Source organism: Belonocnema kinseyi, chromosome 1, assembly GCF_010883055.1.
Source record: "Belonocnema kinseyi isolate 2016_QV_RU_SX_M_011 chromosome 1, B_treatae_v1, whole genome shotgun sequence".
In the NCBI taxonomy this organism is placed as follows: domain Eukaryota; kingdom Metazoa; phylum Arthropoda; class Insecta; order Hymenoptera; family Cynipidae; genus Belonocnema; species Belonocnema kinseyi.
In genome coordinates this window covers 7,578,196-7,601,058 of record NC_046657.1, presented here as the reverse complement: position 1 = coordinate 7,601,058, position 22,863 = coordinate 7,578,196, and positions in this window count along the sequence as shown.

Sequence of the window (22,863 nt, the reverse complement as noted above, 5' to 3'; positions counted from 1 at the left end):
TCTAGAAATATGTTCATTAGTTATTAAAATGCTAGGAAGACTTACCTTTACAATTTTTTTTCTCTTTTTATAATCATGAGATATTTCTTCATAGAATAAATTTTGTTGGATTTATTTTACAATTATTTACAATCAATTTCCAATTACAATTTTTTTACAATTAAAATAAAATTGTAAAAGCTCAATTTTGTAATTTTGAGATAAGTATTTCAAGACATTAAAAATTTTGGAAAGATTTCATGTACAATAAAATAAGTATTATCAGTTTGTTTATAAATTTAGATGTAAATAATTATTATAAGATTTTTAAGAAAATTAAAAAAAAAAGATTTTCGAATATATCCGATGTGTCAGAAAAGATCCTAGGAGATTTTAAAGACGTTTTATTTTTGTTTTATAAGATTTTAAAAAATATTAGGACAATTTCTGATCTATTTAAAACGTTTTGAATTCTTCAAGATATTGGTAACACTTTCGAGTTTTTATCAAAAATTAAAAAGTCATTTAAAATGTAGAACAAAATTTCCTTATAATCTTCTAAATTTTCCCAAGCATTTTAAGAAACTATGTTTATTCTCCTGGAACCTTTCGAGATTCTTTTAAAGTTCCTAAAATTTATCTTGCGTTTCTAAAACACTTGTAAAGTTTAAATTTTTTTGAATCTCATCAAGTCTACTAAAGACTTCCTGAATTCACTTGATTATTTACTTTTTTTAACTTTTAAATCTTATGAAATTGAAGCATTTTGCTTTAACATCTTCTACACTCTTCTTTTAAATTTTAGGAAATCGTTTGAAGTGTTTAAAAATCTGCTTGAATTTTTTTTTAAAGTACATTTTTTTAAATAAAAAATTATTTTAAACTTTCACACGATTATTAAAAAAATAATTCTGTTTTTCAAATCTTGTCCGACCTTCCAATCTCTAATCTTTAAAAATTATTCAAATTTTTCCTGATTTTTTTTAATTCTGCAAAATTTAAAAAAAATAACATTAAAGTTTTTCAGATGCTTTGAGAATATTTAAAATCTTTTGCAATGTTTTGAAATGTTTAAAAATAAGCTTTTCAAATTAATTGTTGGAAATAAAAAATTATGTTAATCATTCCTTTAAAAATATTTACAAGTTTTATTTATTTTCGAATCGTTTTAATTTTTTTGAATATGTCTTAAACTTACTCAAATTTGAAAGAATTATGTTCCTTAATTTTTCTGGAGTTAAGTAATATGGAAAAATTATAACATTTTAGGAAATAATAAAAAACTGTTGGTAATCTTTTTTCAATTTTCTGTTATAATTCATTCCAAAACAATTATTTAAATCTTTTCCCAAGGAGTTTCTTCCATTATCTTTCATTACCTGAAAGTCCTTCGTTAATCGACTTTTATGATTATTTTTTCATTTTACATACATATCTATTATATCTTATCAAAATATAAGACAAAAGTCTTAAATATTAAGTGTATTTAAGTACTAAAATTTTTAATGTTTCCAAATTTTTAGAAATAATTCAACAAATTTTATGTGTAATTAATATAAACTTGTTTTAAATCTCATTTAACTTATTCCAAGTTATCTTTTTTGAATATTTAAAATTTATGTAGTTACTCATTCTGATTGGAAATAATTGAACCTCTTGCGACTAAAAACGGGGATTCTGCTTGAAAAGAAATGTGCTGAAATTAATTTTTAAAAAATCATTCGAATTTTAATTTTAAAGACTGATAATTTTACACAATTTCCAAGTTCATCTTTCTTTTTCTTCTACAAGAATTTTTAGGTTTTTCAGTTTTTTAAATCAGTTTATCCTGCGTTTGTAAAACTTCTCTGAAGTTTAAAATCTTTTTTAATCAATTCAATTCTACTCAATATTTATTGAATTTATTCGATTCACATTTTTTTTTAAGTTTGTAATGTTATCGAATTAAAAAATGAGGATGTTAAAACCTTTTACACTCTTTTTCGAAATTTGAGGAAAGTGTTTGATGTGTTTAAAAATCTTCTTTAATTTTCTTTTAAAGCACATTTTTCAAAATAAAAAATCATTAAAAATTTTCACACGATAATTAGGAAAATAATTATTGTTTATAATCTTGTCAGGTCTTCTAATCTTTAACAATCCTTCAAATTTTTCCTGATTTTTTTTTTATTTTGCAAAATTAAAAAAAAATAACCTTTAGAATTTTTCAGATACTCTGACAATTTTTGACGTCTTTTTGAATGTTTTGAAATGCTTTAAAATAATCTCCGAAATATGATTGTGTAACAAAATTGCACAAGAACGCCTAATAAGAATTATGTTCCTTAATTTAAGATGTGAAGAAATTGACACAATCTTTTAAAATTTTCCCAGGAATTTTAAGAAAAATAGTTTTACCTCCTTGAAATCTTTCGTGATTCCTTTAAAGTTCCTAAAGTTTATATTTGAATGTTTTAAACATCTAAGTTTCTAACAGACTTTAGGTTTAAAATTCGATTTGAATCTCTTCAATTCTTGTTAATATTTCTTGCATTTACTCGATTTTTATCTATTTATTAATATCTTACCAAATTAAAACATTTTGCTTTAAAATCTTCTAAGCCTTCTTTTAAATTTAAAGAAATCCTTTCACGTGTTTAAAAACCTTTTTTAATATTCTTATAAAGTACGTTTTATAAAATAAAAAGTCATCCGAAATTTTCCTACCAATCCTGAAAAAGTTCTGTGTCTAATCTTGCCGGACTTCTAATCATTAAAAACTATTAAAAATTTTCCTGATTTTCTCTGAAATTCGGCTAAATGAAAAGGATTGCCTTAAAATCTTCAGATTATTTATTGACCATTTTAAACATAATTTAAAATGTATTGGAATTTTTTAAAATCAATTTTTCAAAATAAAAAGTTATATTAATTATTCGTAGAAACCTAAAAGAATTTTTTTCATTTTCGTGAAACCTTAAAAAATTCTTTAAAAAATCTTTACAAATTTTAATTATTTTCTAATCGTTTAAAAATTCCCGAATATCTCTAAAACTTACGCAAATTTGGAAGCACATTGTTTAAACTAAAATAAATTAAAAAAAAAAGTGCAACAAAATTGCGCCAGAAGGCTTGATAAGAATTAGTTTCCTTATTTGTTTCTAAAATTGTAGAACATAGCAAAATTGCCTGAACTTTCATTCTCCTGACACCCTGCGAAATTCAATTTACCTAAAAACTCCAAATAGCCAGTTAGTTACCGAAAACGAATCGTGAAGTCCGGGGGGGGGGGGCTCGTGCATTTTCGGCTCTACAGGTGGCTAGCCTACGCAACATGTAGCAGAGCCGACTCAGCGACACGCTACGTTTGAATGTGTCGCTCCCAGATGGGAGAGAGGTGGGGGCTGAAAATAGAACATGAGTTCTAGTGTTGGACATTTTAATTTAGGTAACTTAGAAAAGTTTAACGAATTCTAGGGCCCCTAATTGAAAAGGACCAGTACTAAAATGCCTGATTTTTGTTAAAGTTGGAAAAGGGATTTGGTGTTCGTGATGGGAGTCGGTGAGGATCACCTCTCCCTTCTACTTTGAATGAAACCCTTTTTTCAGCGCGAAAAAATTCGTATCCTAGTGCTGAGAATTTTAAATTAGGGATCTTGAAAAACCGGTATGAGTTCTAAGGCACCTCATATAGAAGAGCCGACATTAGAACGCGTGGTTTTTTTGGCGTTGAAAAAGGGGTTTAGTGTGAGTGGTGAGAAGTAGTGTGGCTCATGCTGCTTCCTACACTCACACAAAACCCCTTTTCCAAAACCAAATAAAGCACGAGTTCTAGTTCTGAACATTGTAAATCAGGTACCTTGCAAACGTGGTAGGAGTTATAAAGTCTCTCATTTGGAAAGTATAACACTAAGACGCGTGTTTTTTAGCGTCAAAAAAGGGTTTAGGTGAGAAATGTGGAGTGGAAGGTGGTGTGCATCACATCGTTCCTTCCACTTATAGATAACACCTTTTCTGACGCAAAAAAAATCTTGCACCTTAGTGGTGGACATTTTAAATCAAGGACGTTGAAAAAGTGGTAGAAGTTCTAAGATCTATGATTTAAGAAGTACAACGATAGTACGGGTAGATTTTTTGCGCTGGAAAAGGGTTTCGGTGTTAGTGGTGGCAGGTTTTGGAGATTCCAGATTTCAAAAAGCCCAACACTAGGACCCGTGGTTTCTATTCTATTCTGGTTATTTTAAAACGACGTATACTAATGTATTTTGAGGTGGTGATGCATCACAGTATATCCGCCTTCCCTATTCCAGCTTAAAAAATTAACAACTAAAGTTTTAAAAAAAGATTAACATTAATGAATTAAACCAAATTTATTTGATTTATTATAATGTTAATGTCATTTATATCAGTCTGTAATGTGTAATATTTTTAAGTTACAAACTAATAAACTGCCAAATATTCAAATTAATGAGAAATATCTACAATCAAATAAAATAATTTGCATCTATCAATATTTAACATTAGCGAAATCGTTTAATGATTCCGTATTTGAAAAATGGTTATTATTATAATTTTTTCGATAAATACAAATTTCTTGTCAAATATTATAAAAAGGAGTATAAACTGATTATAATTCTATGGAAAAAAAGAAACCTTAGACAAAATCATTTATTGGATAAAACTTTGTGATTATTTTTGTATTTTTTTACAAAAATACAAATGTATTTTGGTCTATCCTGATTGATATTTTACTTTTGTACGAGAAATAAGGTTTAGCAGAATGTTTCAAACCATTAGCTACAAAAATCGGAGAAGCCATCAAAAGTAAACTATTACCAAAAAATTTAATATTCACCACAATACCGTCTTGTTCAACTGTTTCTTTTGTCCGAAAAATATTCAGTTTTAAAAATTGAATTTTCTCTGAAAAAAGATCTTCGCGTTTGCTCTACTGGGAATCGAACCACAGGTCTTCCGATTGCCTGAGGGGTGAAAATGATTCTTAACGGAGCCAAAGAGAAGATGTCTTTTCTGAAAAAATGTAATTTTTGAAGGTGATAAATTCATAGATCCATCTTGCCTAAAAACATGTTAAAGAATTTATGTTATTTAAGTAGTTAGCCTAGATCTATAGGGTTGATTTCCATTTTTACAGTGGGTAAAAGATATCTTTACTTGACGGAATTTTACCAACTCCGATGACAATACTAATTTCTCCTGAAATGAGAGTTATTAACCCAACAGGCCGAATGAAACATTTTGTTACATTTTGTTTTGTTTGATGGAATTCTGAATTTTTAGTGACATTTTTCACGATTTTAATAAAAACTATACGACCTTTGAAAATTATTCGGCAGTAAATTTTTAGATCATTTAAAAAATAACAATGCTGCTTTTCCACATTTTTTTGGATCACGCACAATTTAAAATAAAAATGGAATTTATAAAAATAATATTTTCGACGATTAAACATCTAATTGCAAAATCGTTTTAAATAAGCACTAAGACAATGTGAATATACCAGTCATGGCACGGCTAAGGAAAGGCTTCGCAAATTAAAAATTTTAATTAAAGAAAAATGCAATTCTTTGACATATTAATACAGTTAAAATGTAAGGGAGACTTTTTAACTATTAATTGAAAAGCTTATTTATGAGAAAATTAGCAACACGTATTGACAAATACATGAAAAGATGGAGAGCGCGTTTCAACCAGTCGTCGCACGAGAAATTTTCTCTTATCTCCGTGGTTGCACACGCCTGTTTTAGTTCTAGCACGATTGAATTTTTTCTTTTTTTTTCTTTAAAAATTGGTTTAAAGAAGAAGGTTTCATGACTTTGCTTAATTGATATTTAATTCGCTTTGTTGCTCCTCTTTCTCGCCGTATTTGTCTCTTTCATTTTTTTAATTATTCGCGAGCTTTTTTTCTCTCTCCGATTGAAATTTTTTTGCAACGCGATTTTCTTGTACGGCTTCTCTTTTTTGCTCTAATAGAAAAAATGGTTATTTTTGACCCGCGAAAACACGAAAATTGATTAATATAGTACCTTAATGACTTTTTAGGACTGCTTTGAGTGATTCTGAATTCTCAATTTCCGCAATTTTTCCCTTTTTACCTCGACTATTTCGTAGAATTTGTGAAGCAATAATTGGTATTTCATTAATAGAATTCAATCGTTAAGTCTTGTAAAGAAATTAGATTTACGTGAAAAATGCAAATCTAAAAAAAATGTTTCACGTAAATATTACTGCGGGTTTGAATGAATTACTGCGCGCCAATTACTGGGGTGACCCAGTTACTGCACTGCTAGAAATGTTTCGAATTCTACAACACTTCTACAGCACTTTTACGTTTGTAAGATGAAAACTGTGCATAAGGAATTTACAGAATTAATGAAATTCAAGGAGTTTATGAAATTTGTCGAATTAACGAAATCCATGAAATTCGTGTAATTCGCAGAGTTCGTTGAATTGAAGCAATTCACACATTTCATGGAATTCGCCGAATTCATGAAATTCATGAAAGTCACGGAATTCATGGCATTCTTGACATTCACGGAATTCACATAATTCATTGAAGTCATGGATTTAACAAACTTGGCTAAACTTTTAGGACTCACGGAATTCATGGAATTCTCGAGATTCATGAGATTCATGGAATTTGCAGGAATTAAACTTTACGGGATTCATTCATTAAATTCGTTCACGGAGTTAGCAGAATTAATAAAATTGTAGGAATTCACGACAATTATGGAATTCAAGGAATTAATGGAATCTATTAATTTACGGAACTCAAGGAATTCACGAAATGCTTAGAATTCACGAGATTCGTGAGATTCACGGAATTTTCGGAATTTAAAATTCACGGAATTCAAGGAATTTGCGGAATTCACGAAATTGAAGCAAATCATTCAATTCATTCACGGAATTCTCAGAATGCATAGAATTAAAGGAATTCACGAAATTTATTTAATTCAAGGAATTAATTGAATTCGCATAATTCACAGAATCAATTGAATTAATGGAATTAACAGAATTAGCTAACTTTAGGTAATTCACATAATTCATGGAATTTAGGGAATTCACGAAATGGACTGTAATCACGGAATTGATGAAATTTAAGGATTTCATGACATTGAAGGAATTCATGAAGTTTATAGAATTCATGGATTATATTAATTTCTTGAATTTCGTGATTTTTATAAATTCCTCGAATTTTGTGAATTTCTTGAATTCCTTAAATTCTGTAAATTCCGCGAAATTCGTGAATTTAATGAGCTGCGTAAATTCTGCAAACTCGTTGAGTTCCGTGAATTTGTCGAATTCCGTTAATTGGTTCAATTCCGTGATTTCCCTGAATTCCACGAATATCAAGAATTCCATTAATTCCGTGAATTTTACGAATTCCTTAAATTCCTGAAATATTCCTTAAAAATATTGTTTGGGCTCCGTCCAGCCGTAAATATTATAAAGAAGTTTTACTTGCTACTTTATTTGTATTGTAATATTCCAATCCATGTTGAAGTAGACCGCGTGATGAAATGTGAGGTTATTTAGATTTACCGAGCCAGGAGGTCCAGATGATAAAGAAGCCTGGTGGGGAAAAGTGGAGAAGGATTAGAGACATCTGTTCGAGGAAAAGAAGAAAGATGTGCGCTTGACTCAAGTGGTGAACGTGAGATGGCTAGCATGAAGTGAAACGGGGGTACTGGAGTCTGTCAGTGCGGAAGTGAACTGTGAGTTGCGATGTAGCTACTAAAGCGAGAGGTTCATGCAGTGACGCTTTTCTTGCGAATTAAAAGTTAATCGCCTATAGGGCAGGTGTTTTACTTCCACCGAGACGAATTCCAATCTAGGAATGATGATTCAACCTAGGTTTGACTTTGTCCGGTCCCGGTGAGTGGTTGCTGGTGCGTGATATCCGAAGGTCGGTGCTCTGTTAGTCGGCCCAAGTGGAGGCGCGAAGATAAACCATTTTCTAATATGCTACATAATCAGGAAACACTTCATTCTGAAATCCTGAACTCCTTTCTTACTAACCTCTCTTAGAAAATGGCTTTCAATTTTAATCCAGTCTCCAGCACAAAAGTACAACCCGAGTAGAATCTCAAAACTAACAACTATCCTCTCCTCTCAAAAAAACTTAATTTTAATTAAATTCGTGAAAAAGATGCTCAGTCAGGGCAGAGTAGTAAGGTAAATCGCGAAAGCATTAGCAGAATAAACGATTATAGGGAGGCAAATCTTTTGAATAACAGGTACAACGCTCATAACCAGGGGCCGTTTTTTGTGATTGTAGAATCTTTAGAGGAGAAATCCTTTCATATTCTACCTGTCCGCAATATTTTACATAATAATTTCCCAGGATTGCTTCTTACAATAGCTTACTCGAGGAGTGAAAACTGAGAGTTTTTATCCCCAGTTACAGGGTCTACAGGGAGGGTATTGTGAGGGATATACCTACTGATATCGACACGGAAGAGTTAAAGGAGTTCATTGAAACTAGCGATGTTTATTAAAATAAGGGGACTAGACGTTTCGCAAAAAAGTGGCAAAAGGTACAGAACCTCTGAAAACAGTCGTCATAACTTTTGAAGGTCAGGAGGTTTCTGATTTTGTTCGGCTTTACAATGTCCAGATGAGGGTGGATCCTTATGTAACATCTGTAAAAAATTCTTTTTCGTGTTTTAGATTTGGTTACGTCGGGAACCAGTGCTAAAGTCCCAGGTGTGTTTTCTTCAGTGAAAAACCGCATTATGAGGGTATATTTTGTCCTCAAAAGGAAGGCCCAAATAAATGTATTAATTGTCAAAACGACTACCTACCCAAAGACAAATCCTGCCCTCGCTTTAAAAAAACAATAGGATATCCGGAAACTAGCCCCCTTTAAAAACTTGTCGATTAAATAAGCCTCCGGGATTTATTACAAAGAAGTTAACATTGCAAAAGCTGGCAACCGTTCGGTTGATGTGAATCTTCTTATTAGATCTTCTCAACCTGCTACTATGACGAAAATGGCAAGTATGCCTCATCTGAATTATTCGAACTTCCCTCTTCTCGGAGATGTTGATTTGGATTCTCCTCTAGGACCTGGTTGAAATGGATCATACAATGCAGCAGATTTTTTCAATAGTCAAAGTGCTACTTTAGCTTTAAGGCCATCTAACCTATAATCTTTAGCAAATAATCGCTCCTCTGTTTCTTCTGGACCTGACTTCAAAAATGACAACTCTAACGCTCTTCTGGCATTTATGCCGGCTGACCTACGATCTAATCACACGTTTCCTGATTACACTTCAACCCAACCCTCCAACTTGCCATCAAACTTTGTTCAGACCTTAAATCAAATCAGAGTGCCACAGTGTTTTTAATAAGAAAGTTTGTTTAGAAAAAATCATGCATGAATATGATATGATTTTTCTCTGTGAAACTTGGTGAAAACCCAAATTCAATTTCTCCATTAAGAATTTCAACATTATCCGGAAAGGTCGCGAGTTTCGTCAGGGATGCGGTCTTCTTATTGCAATAGAAAATGATTTGCCATTCAAACTTATTACTATTTACAATATTGAGGATAAGCTAGACACCTTGGCAGACAGTATACCTACGGATCTTAGTCATTTACTAATTGCTAGTGTTTATAGGAATCCCAGTGCTGGAGCCAGGGACATTGATTGGTCTGATTTTTTGGAATCTACTGTCAACTATTCAAATGTATTGTTAGCAGGCGATTTCAATTGACACTATACTTCGAGGGGTTGTGGCCGTTCCTATGCGGAAGACATCAATCTTTAGGAGGCGGTTAATAGTTTTTTTATAAGATTCTCAATACAGGAGTCTCCACCTTTAGTGTAAGACCAAACCAATCTTACTCAGCCATTGACCTTACCATAGTTTCTAATGGTCAAAGCGGGAGGTGCAACTAAAAGACTAGAGTGGATAAAATGAGCAGTGATTATCACCCAATTGTAATTGAAATGGGCATCCCATGCCCTTACCATCAATTTCCCCCCCCCACAAATATAACCTCAAGAAAGTGAAATAGAGTACTTTTTAAGAGGCACTAATGTCTGCACATGAAAATAACCCCTTGAATTTACCAGACCCTGAAAGTATTCTTAATGTCAATCATAGTCTATTTGACGCTATTGTTGCGGCACTTCACAAAGCAGGATCCAAGATTGATAAGAATTCCTCAGGAACAGGAATTACCCGTCTTTCCCGCCTTTGTGGAATGGCGAATGCAATAGAGTTACGCGAATTATACACCCATCGCAATGGATACCTATTCAGCTTGTCTTTTCCTAGATAACAAAGGAGCTTTCAACGATGTTGTTTTCGACATTTTTGACAAAGACATAATTTAACTAGGAATTCGCGGAAAAATCTCTAAATTTATTTACAACCTCACTACAAATAAACAAGTGTCCCTTAAAATTAATGGTAACTACAGAGAACCCTTTACTTAAAAAAAAGGCTTGCCCCAAGGTTGTAATACAAGTCCTTCCTCATACACGATTTACAATATAGGTCTACAGAAAGTCTTACAGAGTCTATGTAAAATCCTCGAATATGCGGATGATATTGCATGATAACTACAAAGTCCTAAGGAGAATGCATTGAGGTTCTGCAATATAGTGTAAATCGCTTAAATAATTATCTGAGGAACAGGGGTCTCAATCTTACCAACGAAGTCCCAATTTATATATTTTTTTCGAACTCAAAGATAATTCTGGATAACACGTGCTTAGTTATGAACAAAATCAGCTTCTTATACTAGAGGCTCTATTCTTGGGAATCATGTTTAACAGCAATCTTTCGTGGGAAGTTCATTATAATCGTTGACTGGAAAGAGGTGATAGAGTTCTAAATATTTTAAAATGTTTAACAGACACTTGGTATGGCTGCGGTCCTAAAACCTTACGCACTGTTTTTATTTTACTCGCACATAGCGCTTTATAATACGGTTGTCACGCTTTGTTTATCTAGGAGGATGGCTGGTGTAAAAATTAAATATTCTACATAACAAATTTTCGAGGATTATTCTGGGTTACAGCATTCTTCGCCGATTGTAATTTACAAACAAGTTATCAAATTACACCAGTGGCTTGCATTTTCAACGCAGAAGCTATTTCACTTTGTGAGGCCATGGAATATATTCTGAACAATCTTATCGAGAAAGCTACAATATTTACAGACTCAAGGAGCGTATTAGAGGCATGCCAAGGTTTAAGTGCCATGGGTACCGGCTCGTATTTAATAAAAATATGTATAGCCTTTTGTATTTATAAAAAAAACAAAAGTTAGATATTAAACTAGTTTGGATTCCCGGGCATAAGGGAATTACCGGGAATGAGATAGCTGATAGTTTAGCAAAATGGGCAATAGAGGATGACGTGCAACTTAATTATCTAATTCTACATTCTGATCTATACTATTCAGCTTATAATATTGCTTTTAAACGTTCAAACCATACTTGCAGGAAGAAAAGTGAAAGAACGGGAAAACACTACTCTGTTTATTACTTTAGAGAAACTAAAAAACCTTGGTTTATTAATTGCAAGGCTAAAAGAAAGGACATAGTAACTATTTCCAGAATCGAATCAAATCATTATTCATGAAATATCTCAATCTAGTACCATGTAAATATAAATGAAAGGAAAAGGAAAATCACTAACATGTGAATATTAAAACAGAGTGTTAATTCTATTGTCTGATTTAGATGGCGCCACGATCAGTTGGTCTGACTTTTCTGTTGATAGACATTGCAGTCTAGAAAAATAATTAAAACCCGATAAACTTGCGAGCGATTCACAAAAAGTCTTTTGATAAAATTTAGTCTAGTTCATCTTTTAATTGTTTTAAAAGTTGTCTTGATCTTATTATAAGTGCACTAAAACACCTAACAATAATTAGGCTGTAGCAAAAAGCCATTTTAAGGAATGACATTGTGTTAAACCGTAAGCATGCTGTGTGTGAAAATCACTTTTTGTGAGTCTGACATCATTTAGGGGTCGGAGGTTAGAGGATCTGATGGAAACTTCATGAGTACGGTACGTTTGTTTACAGGGTTTAATAGTTTACAGTCTGTTCATTTTAAACATGATTTTTGAAATTATTTAATTAACTATTTAATTCAAAATCTCCTTTAAACTTAAATGAAAATGCTAAATATAGCAGATGGTTTATTTACTTACGCGTTCTATAAATTAAAATTTAATTCAGTTTTCATATAAATTCATTTTTCATATAAATTCACATTTTTTGATTATAGAACGTATCAGTTGCTGGTTAAGGACTTTTTACCAAATTATTTGTTTCAACATTTTAACTACATTTTCCATTACTTTTTAAAAATGTTTCTATCAAAACTAGAAATTGTTAAGATTTTAAAGGTAAAAAGATTCTATACTATGCAATTTAAATTTAGTTGTACATATTATAATTATTATATTTATACGGGATGTAATTGATATATTTTTTATTAATTCTTCTGATTATGTATATGTTTTAAATATTTTTGTCATTGAGGTCTTCAATATTACTAATTTTTCAATTAGCTACATTAATAATTTTAACAATTAATAATTTTTTCTGTACTATAAAAAGTGCTAAAATCAATAATATCAGCAAAATAAACAATACAAATGTGAAGTTGACACTGCTTTCAAAGTGTATCTCAAAATTGAATTTTATTCGTATTAAACTATATATTTTCATGACTTTTAAAAAAAATAATTTGTATTAGTTACTCTTATCGTTTCATATCTTTTTCCGTTTATTTTCTAACAGCATTAAGTTTTGAAATATTTTTGCTTTTTCTTAATGCAATTCAATTCAAAAGTCAGACCAACTGATCGTGTTTAGCTGAGCTCTCGATTGTCTTCTGCGATTCTCACTCATTTTTTATTCTTAAAAGTTGTAAGATCCTGCTGACTAACATCGTCTACGATACATGTTCAGTTAAGATCTCGATTTTTTATGATCCTTTTTGTTTCATGTATTCCTCATTAATTTCCTGCGATCCTCACTTGTTCGTGATATTCGTTTTATTTTTATAATCTTGCGTGTACAGGAAAAATATAGCCTTTGTGCAAATTTATAAGAAATTGCTTGTAAAAAACTGACTTAGTTTTTTTAACAACTTTTACGAAAAAGTTCAAAGCTTGTATTTGTTATAAGGATAAGTTTTTCAAGAAAAATTCAATCTGGTTGGATGCTATGTTTAAAGTTTCAGAGGCAACACTTCCTCCACGTGGAAAAACAAAAGGCTTTGAAGAATGTTCTGAAAAAACTAAGAGAAGAATGAAAGAATCATTAAAAGGATCCTTTTCAGATAAGGAAACTGACTTATTAAGGAACTTGCGTACTTTAGATGAAAAACTGCAATTCCTATTGTTAAAAAAGGCGTTTTAGTGAAAGCTCACCAGAATTAAAAGTACGTGAAGCAGAAGCTACAAATTCACAAGCTACAAGAGCAGGCTAAAAATTCAATAATATTTATGGATGGCGAAGCACTTGTACTTTACACAGATTTGAGATTGTTTAAAAATAAATACGAAGTCCTTAGGAAACGTTCAAAAGAGGAAAATATTTATGCTTTTCCTCCGTATAAAAATTGCAAATACCAAAACGAAGTGCTTTCCACCAAGTTCTCCAATGGAAATTAATGAAACAGGTTCCACAGTACAACTTCAGGGATTACTGCACTATACAGCTGAGAGATTATTGAAAATTAATGTACTACTTGAGAATGTAAAGAACTTAAAATTAACAATTGAGGATCATGGCAATGGGTCGTCCAGAATGAATACGGATTAATATAATTCAGAAAATAAGGAAAGTTCTTCAAGTCTATTCTTGATGTCAATAACTCCGCTTTCTCTCCATTTCGAAGACCAATCGATAACAGTGTGAGAAATCCTTCGAAATTCATAATTTACGTTCCTATTCCAAATCTTTGCATATTCAACAATTGTAAATTAAAAACATGGTTTCGTTTTTAATGTTGTAAATCATGTACTATAACTTTGACTTAATTCTCTAGTTTCGAAAAAATGTTTCAGAACAGGAAAATAGATCCAATATTTTCTATCCTGCAAATTTATAATCGATCAAAGATAAATAATAAAAAATATTCTTCTTTTACAATGAAAAGCAGACTCATTTTAGCCTCCTTATATTTTGTGCAGTTATGATTGAAGGAATTTTTGATTTATTAGACGAGAATGTTAGTAAGTGAAATTCACTTGTGTTGAATTCTAATTATTTTCCTTCTGTTCCATTCTTTGACTTTCTTAATTTAAATGCTGTTGGACCTGTACAAAGATTTGAACGTTTTAAAACTAAATAACGTAGAAAACGCGAAAAGAGTTAGTCAATAGATGGCCTCTGGAGTTAGCGCTTGCTTTGTCAGGATTACAGTATAGGACCATCGGTCCTATACTGTAGCTCATGCCATCATGTAGTGTTTATGTCTGGAATGAAAGCTTATGTTTGCAGGAAAAAATAGGTGGTCAGAGCGAATTGCGCATTGTTTAAAGTTGGTAAAATCATATTTCTGGGAGATTGCAATCAAGGTATTGATTTACAAAAAAAGTTTTAAGTATTAACTGGAGCTGCTAAAATGATCTGTAGTTTAATCTATTACGCTTTGCGATTGTATTGTTTTTGAGAAACGCTATTTGTTATTAAAAAAGATACTGTTGTTTCGGGGGTTTCTATTCTTGTATAAAATTAATTACAGTCGTAATTTTCAAAATACGCAGCTTAAATTGGTAAATATTACTAAATGTATACTAATACTGATTGTAGTAAAATTGTCAGAAAAATCAGTTGCGAAAATACTGTCTATAATGGCTGTTTATTTACGACCAAGATCGATCGCAGGGTATAAAGTTGGAGTGGGGGAAGCTGCTTCTGTCCGGCAGACACGCAAAGGGTTGATAGACGCTGGCGTGGAAATTAAATTCGTGTGTTCAAAGTGTACCAATTAGAAATATCTCATAAAAGAATAGACGTATCGAAATGTTTTTGGACTTGCATGTAGGTGGTGGTAGCGAGAAAGTGTGCGGTGACATGTAGTTAGAAGATTTTGTGGAGTTCGTGTGGAAGGTGTAAGTAACGTGTGAGGGTAGAGGCCTAGGAGGTGAGTGGGTTGTGAGGGGTAAATCGGGTTTTTAAAAATTACTTTTCGGAGTAGTTGTGGAGTAGGATTTGCCTAAATAAGGAAAGTTAGGTTGGCAAGGGAACGGCGTAGTCTGTAGTAATTTTTTTGGGCCTGCATGCTGGACAAGGGTAGTTCTCGTAGTGATGTAGGCGGGGTGTTGATAAGCGAGGTCGCAAGGTTGAAAGAAGACGTAAGGGGGCCTACTGAGCAGATGGAAAATATGAGAAAGGATCTGAGGGTAAGAGATGAGAAATGGGAATATGAGATAAAAGAGCTGAGTGAGAAAGTAGAAGTACTGCAGAGGCAGGTGGTGTCAGTAAGGAAGGAAAAAGAATATAAATTAAGGCAGGTAGAGTAAGAGATCAGCGTGTGGTAGAAAAGGGCGAAAAAAGTCTAAGAAGGCAGGAGAAAGATCGGAAATGGAAGTAGGTAACAGGGGGGAGGACGGGAAAAATGGTACTTTGGAGAGGGTAGAGAATATGATACAAGAGAAAGTTTGGAAGCGTAGGAATGAAAAGGAGGAGAGAACGAATAGGGAAAGGATAAGGGCGATAGAGTTGAGATTGTTGAGAAGAGAGAAGGCAGATAGAAGAAATAATATTGTAATAAAAGTATTAAAGCTTCAGAACAGGGAGGAAAGGGAGAGGGTGCAAGCGCTGCTACAGAGGATAGGGTGGGTTAAAAATATGGGCGGGTAAGTTAGGCTGGAGGGGAGAAAGGAGAATTAAATGACGGTTGTGGAATTGGAGAGCTGGGAAGAATTTTTGTGGGTAAGGCGAAACAAAAATAGGATAAAGCATAAGAAGCCTTTCATCGATCAATATTTGACGAGGAAGGAAAGCCATGCTCAGAGAATTCTAAACGACAGGGCTAGGAGGGAGAGCGCCAAAGGTAGGTTATCGTAAAATAAAAGTAAATGAGAAAATGTGGGTATAGGACGAGCAGAAGGAGGTGTTGAAGGATGTGTAAGGGACTTTGTTTCGTGGGAAGTAGGGGGGGGGTGGAGTAAAGCAGGGTGGAGGAGTAATGAAGGTGCTGTACTAGAACGTATCAGGAGTAAAGAAGAAAGATGAGAATTTCTGGAGGTGTATTCTGGAGTTTGCTGTGGTGGGACTGGTAGAGAGGTGGGTAGAGAGAAAGGAATAAAATAGGGTAGAGCCAAATTTGCCTAGCGGGTATAGTGGTGGCTACAGGAGGCGGTCAAAGTGAAGAGGAAAGGCAGGGCTAGCGGGGGAATTATAAGAGGGGTAAGGGGTACATGAGATAAAGAAGTTCACGGAGAGGCAGACGGGAAGGGCATGTGATTGAGGGTAGTAACAATATGAGGGTTAACGTATAAGTTTGTGACTGTGCACAAGAAGGATGGGATCGAAAGGATTAAAGGAAGGATGGAAGACATACTAGGAGAGAAAGAGAGAGGAAGCTATGGTGGTACTGGGGGGGCTTTCTTGGAGAAATGAAGGGGAACAAGGCCTGTACCGGAAAAGGCAGAGCTTCGAAAGGAAACCGAAGATTCGCAGTGGAAGGCAGGGTGGAAGCAGACCATCAGCGATTAAGTTTGCGGATAAAAGGGGAGGGTGGCGGGAGGCAGGGTAGAGAAGAACGGTCGTTAGGGGAGCAAGGTTCATGGACGAGGGAGGCGATAGAGAAGTATCTGAAGCAATTTGGATAGGTAAGCTTTAAGGGCGAGTTGGTGAAAGAGATATAGGAGGATGTGAAAAAGAAAGTGAAAGAATGTGTGAAAAAGAAGGTATTTAGAAAGAAAATAAAACGAATGGTGGAGCCGTAGTGGGATAGAGAATGTAAGATGATGACGAGAAATGCGAAAAGGAAGTACACTAATTGAAAGGAAGCAACTGCGAAAGGAGCGCAGTACGTAGAAATGAGGAAGGCGTTTAGGGTAATATGTAAGAAGGAAGAACAGGGAAAAGATCGGAAAGAGGAGTTGAGAAGTGTTAAGACAGAAGGGGACGTGTGTAAGATAAGTGATAGGTTTAGTTAGCGTAGTGTGGCGATAAGTGAGAAGATAGGAAACGAGGAATGGAGGGAATTTTTTAAGGATTCATTTCGGGTATCAGATACACAGAACAGAGATAAGGGGAAAGAAGAACGAAGGACGCAGATAGAGAGGAGCTGAATAGCTAGGAGATAGAGAAACCGATAAGGAAGTGGAGGGGTTGATCGCACCACTTTATAAAAACAGTGATAGGGTGAGGCAGAAAAGGAATATTGTGAAAGACACAGGCGGGCTTCAAGGAGGGAAGGAGTAATATCGACAAAGTTTACGTCTTGCAGTCCGTGAATAGAGAATTAGCTACAGAGGGTGCGAAAATGTATTCATTTCTTGTAGATCTGAAAGGTACGTTCGCTTCAGTGGATAGGGGGAGGTTGTCGGAGGTGATGTATGAGAGAGGAGTGGAAAGAAGCCTCCTCGAGAGGGCAACGGATGTTTTTGAGGATGGATAGGGGGCGGAGGCAACGTTATGGTGTTCAGGAAAGGAGGTGACAGAGATAAGCGAGGAGAGTGGAAGTCGAAGGGAAAATCGGTACAGGAAATGAAACAGTTTGTGTGCCTGGGCTGCCTGTTTCAGAGGAATATGAAGTCGATAGTCATATAAAAGAGAGAGTGAGAAGGGCCAATGTGGTGATAAGGTCTAGAGGGAGACAGGAAGAACGAGTTCATGGATTATAACGGGGAGTCGCGCGTGTAAATATGAGGAGAAATTTATGGAAGAGGGGGAAAGTAAGCTGGTTAGGGAGTGTTGGTGTGAGAAGGAGAGCAGGCGTAGAGGTGAGAATATGGAGGTGAAAAGGGGAACTTATTTTAGAAGAAATGGATTGTAGATAGATTAAGTGAGAAGAATGCACGAGGAAGGAAGTAGGGTATATGAGGTGGTTAAGAGAAACGGCATGAAGAGAGAAAAAGAAGAAAGGGGTGGGGGGATAAAATAAGAGAGTCAAGGTTTTATTTTTTAGTCAAGGTTTTTTTTAGTGAGTAGAACTATGTGTGGAAACTGCAAAAGGAGAGAGCGCAATATTTGTGTGACAAGAGACAGAAAGTTAGTCAGGAACTTATAGCGAAAATGAGATGCGGATGCATTGATGATCATAATAGGTTCTGGCTTTCTAGAGAGAAGATGATGTGTGAATTGTGCAGGAAGGGGATGCACAAGTGGAGCACTGGTTAAAGGAGTTTGAGGAGGTGGAAAGGAGTGGGCTAAGAATGGAGGCATTTTTGCATGACAGTGGGGAAAAAAGGGCAGTAGCTTGCGTGAAAGGGATGTTGGGTAAGATGGAGGAGAAGGGAAGGAAGGAGGAAGAGGAATGTAGACGGAATTTTTGGAAATAGGAGAGGAAGTAGGTGTAAGAAAATGTTAAACATTATAAATAGTAGATAAGTAGTAACTATGAGCCGCGGAGGCAGATACTGGCAATGCGAGGTAAAGCGACAAGGTAGCGACATGCGTCCTAGGCGAGATGAGGTGAAGCGAGCAATGTTAGGCTATACAAACGAGCTATTGAAGGGTATCACTGTAGTAACAAAGAATCCCTTTACCCGAACTGTTATATTGTCCAATTACAAAAAAATCTTTCGTAAACTCGCATACTCAGTATATTGTCTCCATACTCTTTTCTCTGTTCCTCTTTCTTTCTTTCTCTTTACTTTATCCCTTTTCAACTGGCGGTAACAAGATCTCCTTCCTCCAAATATATCAAAAATCTTTCCGTCCTCTGTGATTTCTCTCTCACTCATTCTTCTTCTCTACGGATCTAATCACCAATGTAGTGAAACTACCTTCTGGCAACAGAAAGCGCCCCAGTTTTTTTTTGTTAACAGAAGTTTGCTTCAAACTACGAAAATGCGTCCGATTAGTGTTTCTAAAAGTATGTGGATAAATATGTATATCATTTTCTGTAGATAAGTGTAATGGATTTTCGAAAAATTGGAATTTCTGGAACTTGACTATTAAGCACAGTTTGTATGACTATAATAAAATATATAGTAGTAATGAATTTGATTCTAACAACAATAGTCTACTATATATGGTAGACCATTATCAAGTCAATATCATTAACTTTCAAATATAAAAATTAAGAACTTTTAACAAAATAGATGAATTTTTAACCATAAAATTAATATGATAAATCAAAAGAAAATTGAATATTTAAATTTTTTGTAAAAACTATTAATTTGCAACCAAGAAGAAGATTTTTTTTAAATAGTTCGATTAAAAAAAAAGATGAATTTCCAACTGACCTGATGAATCTTTAACCAGATAAATTAAATTTCAACAAAGCAATGCCACTCTCCAAGAAGCAGTTGAATTTCTAACAACAAAAGAGATAATTTTCGACGAAAAATATAATAATTAATATTTCAACCAAAAGACGAATATTTAAAAATAGATGAATCCTCAAAGAAAACAGATTACTAATTTTTAACAAACAGTTGCATTAAAAAAAAGAAAGAAGAAATTTCTTGCAGAATATAGGAATTTTTAATTAAATAGACAACTTGTAAACCAAAAACATCAATTGTTAATCCAGAGGACTAATCTTGTACATACAAATACGAATTTCGTACAAAATAGATCAATTCCAACTAATATTTTAACCTCAGAAACGCACTTTTTGCGATTCTATTTTATTTATAAATATTCTTTGAAGTATAATTTACAATAACGTATTACAAGTTTATTTTGACAATGTATTTTTTTAATTTGAAAATTTAAATAAACGAATATTTTTGCACTTTGTGTAGTTTACACAGCCATAAATAAAATATCGTCCATTTGAAATTCCAATTTATAAATGCAAGAATCAAAATTACTGAATGTAAGCGTTAATGCATTTTAAGAATATAAAATTAATTTTATTTATTTAAAAAAGATTTCTCACTTTCTGTACTTTCGTCATTATTATAATACAGTGATCAAGAGATACCGCATTTTTTATATTTCAAGTAAACCTGTTGAAAATTTATCTTTTTATTTGTAAATTCAACCAATTGGTTGAAAATTAGTCTATTTTATTGAAAATTCAACACTTTTGCTACACATTAAAATTTTTTTTTGATTGCAACTGTTTAATTAAACATTAATACTATGTTTTTTTTAATAATTCAAGTATTTTTTTAAGTATTCGACTATTTATGAAAACAATAACAATTACATCTTTCGTTGAAAATTCATCTTTGTTAGTTAAAAATGCAACTACTTAGTGAAAAGTTGAACTGCTTTGTTAAAAACTAATTTACTCCGTTGACGATTTATCATGTTACACGCATAGAAATGGGTTTTGAAATAACAGGTAAAAGTACTAGGCTACATAGTTAAATAATAGACTAACTAGACAAATAGTAGAAGCGACATAAAACTGTGATACCAAGTGGTACCCCGAGTAAAAATTATTCGACTTGAGTTCGACTTGGTTATGTCTTGAGTTCGTCTCCAAGAAATCGATGTCTGGCTGTGTCTCAAAAACTGAGTCGAGACATAGGCCTTCCTCTCACTTTTATTGCCACGTCAGTGAAAGCGGCGTTTACTTGTCTCAAGACAAGTTATTTTTAAATAAAAAAATCAGAATCTGTGGATCAAATTTTCTTTAAAAATTAAAAAATCGTAAGGCTCTAGAAGGATCCCCTAAGCCGTTACAAATATGTAAAAAGAAACAACATTTTCAGTATCGTCGCCAAGCTTATGTTGGAGTCATAAAAAGTCGACTCAAGAGATAAATTTATGTCTTCAAGACATAGAAACTTGCCTCCAAGATATAAATTGTAGTCTGGCTCCGTCTCAAAACTAAGACATGCTCAAGTCGAACTTTTTCGATTTCAGCATGTTCATCTGTTTTGAAATGATCAAATTCACAACACTTTAAAGTTGTGGACGATATGAATCGTATGGTATTTTGAGACGTGAGTATTTTATTTTATGCTGAAAAATCTTTTCTATTTGATAGTTCTGAACAATATATTTTATGTGCTTTAAAATAAAATATGATTTGGAGACAAATAAGTTGATAGTTTATATAATATTCGTTCTGATATCGATAAGGAATGCTATTAAATTGTGTGATAATAACTGCCTTTTACCCAGCGTGTTTCTTGCTACATGCATGCATAGGTCAAGTATACTACTTGCCGCATGGTCATTTTTTTGATGGTGCAAAGTAGGTTATAAATATTTTTTAACCAATTTTACAAATTCGACTGTTTTACGCAATGCACACGTTAAAATGTCAAACTTCTTTTATGACGCCTCCTTTTGATGATTTTAACGTCATGCACGTCATTTGAAAAATTCCATGATTTTTCCTTGACCACTTTTTAACTTTCCATGAACCTAAACATTCAAGTCTCATGATGTTAAGCTTGTAATATTTTTAAACTGTGATTTTTTATAAACTAAATGAAACAGTATTTGAGATACAGCATATGAATATTTTTCGGTCACGAAAGAATATAATACAAAGTTGAATTTTCAACCAAAGAGATGAATTTTTAACATAGAACATGAATCTTTACCAAAAAAACTGATTTCTTAACAAAGTGTTTCAACTCAAATTTTCAAATAAAATAGTTAATTCTCAGACAAAGAAGATTAAATATTAACCAGACGGTTGCATTTCTATCCAATAAAAATAAAATTTCTACTAAAGCAGATGAATTTTTGAATTTTAAAGACTGATTAAAAAAACATTCTTGAATTTTCACCTGAAAAAGATTTTAGTTTAATTTTTTAACGCTAAAATATTTCTTTTAAACAAAAAGTTAATTTTCTGTTAAATAGTTGAGTATTTAATAAAACAGTTGAATTTATAACCAAAAAGGGTAACTTTTTAAAAAAATCGATGAATTTTTATCAAAACAGTTGCACTCTTGTTCAAGAAAGATTGTTGCGAGACATGCTCAGTAGATAAGTAGGTTAGTCGAAAGGAGTGGGCATAAGGCGGGTATCGAGGCAAGCTGCGAAAGTAGTGATGACGAGCGGTACAAGACGCCGGTTAGGAGTGAGGGAACCGCGACAACAGCAGCAAGCCTAGGGAGTGGTAACATGAGAGGTAGATCAGAAAATTTGGAAAAGCTCAAAAAATCGACACAGCGCTCTCATAGTGTAGGTTCGATACGACTGCTTGACGACTGGCGAAAACGGGCAAGTGCAAAAAGCAGCGAGGGAATTATTAGTGGAAGGGAAAAATCGGCAGAGGATAAAGGAAAAGGAAAGAGAACGAAGATTAGAGGGAGATCAAAACTAAAAAAAAGGATAAAAAAACGCCGGAAAAAGAGAAGGAGAAGGGGAAGTTTCTGACGAAGATTCAGGCAATGTTCACAGGCTTTAGAGATGAGACATGTGGGATGCTGGAAAATATGAAGAGGCAAGGGGGATAGCTAAAGGAGAAGGTAAAAAAAACACGAAGGAAATGGGATGAGTGAGAAGAATTTTGGAAACGTGAAAAAGAGAAAGTCTGCCAAAAATGGAAAGCTTAGAGAATCAGCAGAGATGATTTGATGAAAATGGAAAAAAGGAGTTGAGTGTAATAGAAGAGAGAGTGAGTAAGATAGAAGTGAGCGATGAGAGAAAAAGGGTTGAGTTAACAGCGAGCCAGGATACAACAGAAGTTAGAGTAGGCTTGCGAGTAGAAAATGAGAGGCTGCGACATAGATTTTCACAGATTGAAAAACAAATAGAAGGGGAGCAAAGAGGAAAAAAAAAACGTAATAGTCAAAGGATCTG